This window comes from Dendrobates tinctorius, unplaced genomic scaffold (assembly GCF_039654945.1).
Source record: "Dendrobates tinctorius isolate UK_male_01 unplaced genomic scaffold, ASM3965494v1 ptg000256l, whole genome shotgun sequence".
Classification (NCBI taxonomy): domain Eukaryota; kingdom Metazoa; phylum Chordata; class Amphibia; order Anura; family Dendrobatidae; genus Dendrobates; species Dendrobates tinctorius.
Genome location: NW_027361923.1, coordinates 1370261 through 1380577, shown reverse-complemented (window position 1 = coordinate 1380577; position 10317 = coordinate 1370261).

The window sequence follows — 10317 nt, the reverse complement described above, 5'->3', positions numbered from 1 at the left end:
GCCCAGACACAGCGAGTTTTAACCCCACAAGTGCTCGGCGAATGCGCGCCTCTCTCTCTCCTTACCTTTCAACGGCTGACTCTCTCGTCCCCCAGTGCTGTGCTGCAGCTCCTTTAAATGTTGTCCAAGTCGGTCCGGCTTTTTGCCGCATGCCGCTGGACCCAAGACACCGGATGTGTGAAAGTAGCCTAAATCATACACGAGACTGAAGAGCTGAGGTCAGGAGATCTGTGGATGATCCGGTTATTATACTCTGTACATGGACTGTGTAATGCTCCTCTCAAAACCTGTGGTGTTATCAGGGGCTATTTTATTTTTCTTCTCATGGGGCAAAGATCTTACAGACAGGTACTTGCTAACTACTTGCCTGTTCTACCCGGCACTGTCTCTGGACATTCACTGACCGCTCTTGCCAGCAATTCAGCTGCTTCACATAACAGAGCTGCTCTTTTTCTTCTAGGCTGCTCTGTGGGCGGTGTGTGACCACTAATGTCATGCTGATTAGCATATTTCCGGTCCTAAAAAAAAGCACAAGTGAGGCCCATGTGTCAGTGTGACACCATCCGTGTGGCATTCGTATGTCTGTGTGTACATGTCAGTGTGTATACATGTGTACCATCTTGGTGCTGTCCATGTGCTGCCCGTGTACACCATCAGTGTGACAAATACTGGAATAAAATGAAAACTACAAATGACAAATGTTTAAGTATTAGATATGCAAAGATAAAGATGATAGATAGATAGATAGATAGTGTGACAGGGACACTGGTGTCATACGTGAGGGTAGATGTGTGTCACAAAGGTTGCTTTCCTGCATGATGTGAAAGCCATAAGTGTTTTCTCCAGCATGATATGTGCTGATAGCATTCCAGTAGCTATATGGGTCTGTCTTTCATGGTGGGTAGGTCAGAGATGGGTGGGATGCCTACCCACCATATCTCCACCTGCAGGGTGTGGCTGGAGGGAGTTAAAGGGAATCTGTCACTTATTTTTTGGGCTATGACATGCGGCCACCGCTATGAGGGGCTTAGTTACAGCATTCTGTAATGCTGTAGATAAGCCTCCGATGTAACCTGAAAGAGAAGAAATACAAGTTATATTATACTCACCCAGGGGTGGTCCGGGTCCGGTTCGAGTCCGGAGGGTGTCGCGGTCCGGTCCAGTGCCTCCCATATTGTAGCGATGATGCTCTCTTCTTTGCTTCCCAGCACAGGCGCACTGCTTTGCCCTGTTGAGGGCAGAGCAGAGTACTGCAGTGCGCAGGCGCTGGACCTCTTCCAGCTACATCGGGGGCTTATCTACAGCGTTACAGAATGCTGTAGATAAGCCGCTGATGGCGGTAGCCATATCTCATAGCCCAAAAAATAGGTGACAGATTCAACTTTAAATGTCCAGCTAGTTTTTTTCTCGGTCTGTGCTGTGTGGAGGAAAGGAAGCCTCCATATTGAAGCTCCTGAGAGAGCTGCCACATGTGATGTCCCAGAAGTACTGGGCAGGACTGTGTATGAACTGTTTACTTTGTTTTGAGCCAGAAAGGTGTTTTTCTGTTTGGGTTTTTTGGTTTATGAAGTAATAAACCATCCAGAGACTTTAACCAAACGTGGTGTTTCGGATGCAGGCAACGTTCCAGAACACAGGTAGCAGCGGTAGATAAACCGTGTGTCCTGGGTGATAGTGGCTGCAGGGTTGGAACAGCGGTTGGACAAAATGAAGGACCTACTCAAGCACCTGAACCTGAGCCAACAGCAGCAGCACCAGGTACAGCAGGAGAATAATAAACTCCTGATGTAGCAGATTCGACAACTACAAAGACAGATGGAACTCCTGGTGTGAGATGTCAGCAGCAGAGAAACCGGCCCTTCCCCTCATCAAGGTAATGACTCCTGAGTCTGGAAAGCGGCAAGACAAGTCATGTGACAGATGACCCGAGGGAATGCTATAGAAGCATTTTTGACTGTGTTCGAGCTGATGGTGGAGCGTGAGAAGCTACCACCAGAGCAGTGGGCAGATGTACTGGCCCCCTATTTGACTGGTGAACACCAGAAGGTATATTATGATTTGACATTACAGGATGCCAAGTTGGAAACAGCGATATTGGCATGCTCAGGTGTGACTATGTCTGTCGGAGCCCTAAGGGTTCATCACTGGCCGTATTATGGTTATAAACCTCCCCACTAACAAATGTTTGACTTGTTGCATTTGGTCCAGAAATGGTTTCAGCCGGAGTCCTCCACTCCAGCCCAGATGATCGAGCAGGTCGTCATATTCACTCCCTCCCCTGGTCGCTGCAGACGTGGGTTGCCCAGGGAGACCCCCGGAATGTGGATGACCTGGTGGGCCTCGTAGAAAGGTACCAGGTGGTCAAGAGGTCCCTAAGGAAGCCGGGGGTGGTACATCTCCATACTGGGGTATCCAGCAGGAACCCAAGTCCCAAAAGAGTGGTTACAGAGCCACCACTGAGGGTAGTCCAAGGTCCCCAGGAGCCGCTGAGGGGCTACCAAAGCTGCTGGTAAAGACCTGATCTTCTGGCGGTATCACAGTCCAGGATACATAGCGGCCTGTTATCCTATGTCTTTCGAGCAGATGGACTGTAGCCTAAGCAGTCGTTCGTATTATGCCTACCCAGCCTGCAGTGTGGGCTTTCAGCCCAGAGAGGGGCCGCAGTCATGTCCCGTGACCATAAACGGAGTCCTGGTGTTTGGACTCTTGGACTCCGGCAGTTTGGTGACCCTGATAAGGGCCACGCTTCCCCACCAGCTGATCACAGGGACACATGTGGGCATTTGCTGTATCCACGGGGATGCCAAAGACTACCCTGTTGCCAGAGTATTGATTAAAATGAGCCATGCTACGGGGTTCCATGAGGTTGGGGTAGTCAGAGACTTACTACACCCCATGATAATCAGGCGGGACTTCAGCCTGTTCTGGGACTTGTGGGGAAAAGCAGGGGTGCCCAGTGTATCAGGTAGGAGCCAGTGCAACCCTGATGAGTCCCTGTAGCAGTAGAGGATGAAGGAGTTCCCCTTGTGTGTCCTAACTTGAGATGAGGAAGAACTGGTGACCAGTGAGGCCGAGGTTCCTGAGCTGGGAGTTTCTGGGGAAAATTTCAGGATTGCTCAAATGAGAGATCTTACCCTAAAGGGGGCCTTTGAAAATGTGTCTGTGATTGATGGGGTTACTCAAGAGTCGGGGGCTGACACCCACACTTTGCAGTCAATAGCGAATTGTTGTTTCCAGTGACTACACTGAGATGAGGTGAAATAGTGGAGCAGCTGTTGGTTCCAGGGCCATACCAGCGGAAGGTTCTAGACATGGCCCATTGGCATGTTTTGGGGGGACATGTGAGGGTGGAGAAAATGCAGGAGAGAATATTGCAGAGGTTCTATTGGCTGGGATGTTAACAGGAGTTCTTGAATTATTATAGGTCCTGCCCCACCTGCCAGATAACTGCTCCCTCATCTCACTTTCAAAGTCCTCTGGTCCCGTTACCAGTAACTCAGATCCAACTAGAGCAAATTGCTATGGATCTAGTAGGTCCTTTAGCGGGGGCATAACTAGAACTGAATGGGCCCCATAGCAAACTTTTAAACGGGGCCCCCTCAAAGACACACCCCATCAAAGACACACCCCCTTCAAGACATTCCCAGAGGTCCATGCGGCAGGCAGCTCTGCAGAGAGCTAATAGACAGCGAGGGCTCAGGGAAGGGGCGGGACTGAACTAGTCTGAAGCATTACACTCTGTGATTGGCTGCAGGCGGGGAGGCGGGCCCAATATGAGCTTCGCTCCACACAGCAGGCACAGAAATGCAGCGTAGGCTGCAAAATCATAGTGTACATTTTCCGCCGGGGCCCCGGATCCCCTACACTACACGCATCGGGCCGGCGGGCCCCCAAGACAGCATTGGCCACCCACAGCACCTGCCAGAGCGCCGCAGTAATGTACTTAATTAAATTGCACTACTGGGTAGCGCAGGGACGACACTGACAGCTTGGGACTCCTGTGTAAGAAATGTGTCTGGGCCCCCCCACCTTTTATGGCGTCAAAGCTATATATATATATATATATATACACACACACACAGTCATATGTAAAAGTTTGGGCACCCCTATTAATGTTAACCTTTTTTCTTTATAACAATTTTGGTTTTTGCAACAGCTATTTCAGTTTCATATATCTATACCAAAGACCTGCAGCATCATCTTGCTGCAGATGGTGTCACTGTGCATCAGTCACAGCGGTGGATACCGCGTGCAGCCTTGCACACTTGCAACCTACTTCTATAAGCCCCATATTAGCCTTAGGCTGCCGGTCTCACCTGCACACCTGCAAGCTACTATTATATGCCCCATACGGGCCTTTTGCTACCGGTCTCAGTACAGACATTTTCTACAGGTATATTTTTACACCGGTCTCAGTACAGACATCTTCCAAAGGCAAATTGCTTCAGCAATCCAGCGGGAACCTCTCCTCATTTCCTTATGGAATATATTGCATCCAATTGAATTACCAGCACAGCACACCTTAAGGGTAGCTGGAAGCCTGCTATATGCCTACACCATATTTGGAAGCAGGAACTTACAAAAAAATTATTTTGCTCGTGGACATACGTTTGTTCATACTATATAGACAGCAGTCGGACTGACGAAGGCCAAGTGTAGGCCGAAACGTCTTTTTTTAAGACTGCACATAAATAAAAACTTCACTTAAAAAGGACAATTCAGTTGAGGGCCAAGTTACTTTATTATTACCCAGTATCAGTGGGTCAGTGCAACAACAGAGGTAGTAGTGACAGCAGTAGTGGGAACTGGAACTGCAGGAAAAGACACAGCAGTTTAGACTGGCAGGTCGCTCATCATGTGGCATATCATCGCATGGGCTGATGCCCTCAAATCCAGGGTGAAACGGCTGAGGGAACCCCCAAGCACAGAGATTCTGAACAAGGAGGATGCTGAGGAACCGTATGATACATTCCTACCCGGGAACGTACTGAATAACCAGGAGAGAGGTACAAGGAAAGAGGAGGAGAAGCACTATGCGAAAGCTGATGTTGATGCTGTAATGAATATGGATGTGCTGTTTATGAAGAACAGTAAAGTTATACATTTAAAAGTTGAAATGGACTGTGTCTCAATTTATGCAACACCGGACAGCGGGAGCTTCCAGCTGCTAAGAGGAGACCCCAACGGTGAAGAAAGTGAAGCCACAGGTATGCTGAGTAATGGACATTGTTTCTATGTGACGGGAACCCAGGGCATGAATACACAACCAGCCTCTGTCATGACTATGGCCCTGGCATTCCCTGACACTGCAATCGCTTCAGCGGTATCCTAATCCTGAAACCGTGTCAGCGGTACCTGTACCTATACCTGGCCTCTTGTCCTGGGGTGACCAGTCCTGTGCCCACTGTCCCTACTCCTAGTGCAGCCAGCTCCAGAACTGTTCCTGATATCTATGTGTGTGAACAAGAACCTCTCTTCAACATCGAAGTTGTCCGTACAGTCTGGCAGCCTCCGTATCTTGCTAGTCAGTGACCTTGGTCATGTCTCCCCATCTCAGTGAACCTGGGATAAGCAGCTGCAGTATTGGTGCCTGCCTAGTAGTGGTACTTAATGGCTACCTGCAGCACAGTCTGTCTTCACATCAGGAGCTCCAGAGAACACCAGGTAGCCGCTTAGTTACTGTTAGGAACGGCGGAACACACTAAATAAAAATATAAATAAAGTGTGTTCGCCGCTCGGGGTCCACCGTGCGGTGGATGGAAAAAACGCAGCTAGGTGATGACAGAGCAATATGGCGGTAGTGTGCACAGGGTTTGACGTCACCCAAGTGCACAGAGCAATCTCTGTTGAATCACAGAGCTGCAACACCGAAATAAACACAATAAGTCTGAGCCTGTTAATGTCACAGGTACTCAGAGTAACACACGCGGTAATGCGGTCACAGGAGTAGCCCTAGATGGCGGGACTACTTCCGTCTAGACCTATCGTAGCTATTCGTGTGTCGAGCGTCGCAACCGCAGACCGAGCATCGCAACCGCAGACGCCCAAGTAGGCTGCTACTGCAGCGCGGCGTGGACAGTGCTGCAGAGTGACACCGCTGAACAGCAGGCGCGATGTCTGACGCTAGCAAGTGTGTCTGGAGCAATGGCGCGCTGGTGCTGGTACTGGCTAGATAACTCAATCCCACACACAGTCATATTATCCAAGGAAAGGGATTTCAAATGAGTCATTCACCAGATCATGCATCCATCAACATACACACTGCAGCAAGTATGACTATACTAGCACATGGCGGAACGGCCATGCACACTTTTTATAGCAAACGGGACCTTATGGAAGTCTCCAGAACTCTGAGCTGAACCAATGGGATTAGGAGCAGGACCTGAGCACCTGACTCCCGAACACCAATGGGGAATCGTTCCACAAGCATGCTCAGAAGATGGAAAGAAGGACTTAGCCTCCGGAGAGAGTTGCTGCAAGGCAATCTCCTCTGCAATATCTTCTGCAGTAGACAATGAGCAGGAGACTGCAGAATGTGAGGGTCTAGATTCCTGCATAGTAAATCTGCCTCCTAACAGTTACGTCCCTTCGTAGGCAGATCCGGCCTTGTGGCACAGTGGGTCCACGAACCATGTGCGCCACCTGCGAGCATGACACTGAGCAAGATAAATTTAATATATACCATTGATAGAGGCTTGCAAAGATGGGAGTGGAGATGCAGGCTTTAAAATGGGTGCTGATGGTAATTCCAGAGGAGGTCTAAGCTGGTTATTGAGTCAGTAGAACATTGGTGACTTTTCTGCCCTCTGCTCCTAAGCACTTGGTGATCCCATTTTGTAGTTATGGGGTCTCCACTTTGTGGCTGAGTTGCTGCGATTCATTTCACTTCTTAATAATATCACTTACAAGTGATGAAGGAAGATTTAAGAAGCAAGAAATGTCATGAATGGACTTGTTACACCGGTGGCTCCTATTACAGGACCACGCTGGTATCAGGGAGTTATGCACCACCAGCCATTATGTCCCATGTTAACAAAGGTGGAAGGCATGTCGGGGGGCCAGACATTACACACCGGGGAGCTGGATTTTATAAAACCTGAATTCAGTGAAGCTCTGTTGCGCTTCTCTAATGGACCTCAGTCCTGGTTCAAGAAGGATTCTCTACTGTGTTTTCTCAGACTTTTTAAAGCTCTAATTGACTTTACCTTTTCTTTTACCGTATGGGAAAGCAGTCTTAACAATGGTAGTCAAGGGCCAGCACATGCCACTATATGTCTCTACTTTCTGCTTTCATATCTGAATTAATTAAATTAACATGTAATTTCTTTAGTTTAGTTACTATTGTATTGTGTCCTTATAATGTACTAATTTAGCATTACTGTAACATAGTTTAGAAATGCAGAAGAAAGTGGAAGATGTATTGTCCATTGTACAGTTTACTTTTATTCCACTAGATGGCAAAATTGTGACTTAAAAGGGCTTTCTTCCAGAAAAGAAAAAAAAAAATCACAAAAGGAAATATCATTACAAAGAATATCCTAAATACATTTAATTAAGTAGCAAATCAAAATTGTTTTGTCTTGAGAGGTCATCACTATTGAATTAAAATGGCCGGAAACATATACTGTATAAATTAAAACCTAAGTGCTAGCTCAGACCCAACGAGTGAGACAAACAATCCCTGCAGTTTATGTAAAATAGTGTAACTTTATTGAAGATAATTAAATAAAATGTCAGTACATGTACAACACATATTCTTGAAAAGTTGGGATGTTGTGTAAAATGTAAAGAAAATAAGAATATAATAATTAAATCTCTTATAGCCATATTTTATTCTCCACAGAACATAGGACACAAATCCCAAGGTGGATGTTGGACATTTCTTCATTTCATTTGGAAAAAAAGTACTTATTTGTTAGTGTTGTTTAACATTTTTATAAATGATCTAGATAAGGGAACTGAAGGCAAACTAATCTAATTGTAGACGATGCAAAGCTAGGAGGAATAGGTAACACTAGAGAAGGCAGAGAAAGGATTCAGAAGGATCTATATAAGCTTGAACAATGGGCAGTCACTAACAGAATGGTATCTAACATGGAGAAATGCCAGATTCTACATCTGGGCAAGGAAAGCAAAAATTACATCTATAGAATGGGAGGAATAGAACTAAGCAACAGCACATGTGAAAAAGTCTTGGGTATACTAGTAGATCACAGACTGCACGAGTCAACAGTGTGATTGTCATGGTCCCCGCTGGTACTTACCAGCACGATCCCGTGCCCGAGCACTTCCCTGGTGTCGGGCCAGGTAAGATGCCTGATTTTCGCACGGGGTGGCGCTAGGGTCCTTTGCTAGCGCTCGCCCTGTCCTCAGGCCCCAGTGCTTCTACCTTGTGGGCTCTGTCTGAGCTACTACTGTAACTCTTGTGTCCCTGTCCTTCCTGACTTGCTCTGTGTCCCTGCCATTTCCCCTGCGTCTCACCCTCTTGTCCTGTCACCTCTGGCTGTCAGTCGGGTGGCTCCTGCTGTCCCATGTCTGTGTTGGCACCTGTTCTGCCATCCTGAGTCCTCTGTGTCCTCTGCATTATTACTACCTTCTGCTTCTCCCTTGCAGCCTCCAGCCTCCATCAGTCCCAGGTGCTCCCGGTCCCGTTTGCCTCCCTTGCTCCGCAATCCCTGAAGTCGTCTGTTCTTTAGCGGCACGGATTCCTCTCCACTGCCTCTCCAGTGCTTAGTCCTAAGTCACCCCTTTGGCTACAGACGTTGCGGTTCCATCTCCCTTGGGCCTGCCGCTAGCACTCCCTGAATAGGGGGTGGTTCCACCTGGTCTACTCGCCCTCGGGGGCTCTGGAGCCGTGACCCAGAGGGTCCACTTCCGGGTTCCCCCTAGCATCCTACACCGTAACAGTGATGCAGAAACAAAAAAGGCAAACAAAGTTCTAGGATGTATTAAGAGACAAGAATAGAGTCTAGATCACGTAAAGTAATTATCTCCCTCTACTCCTCCTTGGTCAGGCCTCATCTGGAATACTGAGTCCAGTTCTGGTCTCCACCTTTTAAAAAAGACATTGAAAAACTGGAGCAAGTTCAGAGAAGAGCTACCAGGATGGTGAGCTGACTGCAAAGTATTCTCTTTTAGGATCTGTTAGAGGATTTGGGAATGTTTCGCTTGCAAAAAAAAAGGTTAAGAGGAGACTTAATAGCTGTCTACACATATCTAAAGGGAAGTCGCAGTGATCATCCTTATTCTCATTTGCACATGGAAACATGAGAAGCAATGGAATGAAACTGAAAGGGGGAAGACACACATTATAAAACATTTTTTTACAGTGAGGGTGATCAATTAGTGGAACAGGCTGCCACAAGAGGTGGTGAGTTTTCCTTGAATGGAAGTCTTCAAACAGAGGCTGGACAAACATCTGTCTGATCAGGTTTGGTGAATCCTGCATTGAGTATGGGGTTGGACATGATGACCCTGGAGGTCCCTTCCAACTCTAACATTCTATGATTCTATTTTGAAAAACAATGATGACAGCATATAACCTTATCCCAATTTTTTTTACAAAAACATGGAATAGTAAGTGGTACTAATAAAAAACAATGGAGGGTCAGTTGCAATTTTACTATGAGGAACATTTTTCTGAAATTGATGACCTCTTACCATATGATAGATTGGTGATCTCTGACCATCTTTTCTTCTGAGAGACTCTGCCTCTCCAATATGTTCTTATTATATACAGCCATGTTACTTAATTGAAAACGGACCCTCCAGTTGTGTATCATTAGTACTGCTTACTATTCCAGTTTTTTGTTAACCGTATTCCAATTTTTTTATGTGCGGTCTTCAACTTTTACATAAGTTTATTTTTTTAAATGAAATGACGAAAGGTCCAACGTTCACCTTTGGATCGGTTTTCTATGTTCTATGGTGAATAAAATATGGGGTAATATGGGGGGGCTGGTGGGAAGAGAACATAGTGTTTCATGACTCTATGGCTGATTGGAGTGAGAAAATTGTATTTTGGTTACGCTACATAGACGATGTGTTCGTCATATGGAGAGGTACCAGAATGGATTTTGATAACTTTGTGAGAGAACTGAATGTTAATCAGCTAGGACTCCATTTCACCCATGAGACCAGTGAATGTGAGCTGGCATTTCTTGGCATCCTTGTCCAAAAAAGTGAGAATGGTGAATTGACAACTAAAACATATCGGAAGCCCACTGCCACAAATTCCCTTCTAAGGTGGGAATGTAGCCATCCAAAATCCCTGAAGAGAGGCATACCTAAAGGACAATACCTAAGGGTCCACCGAAA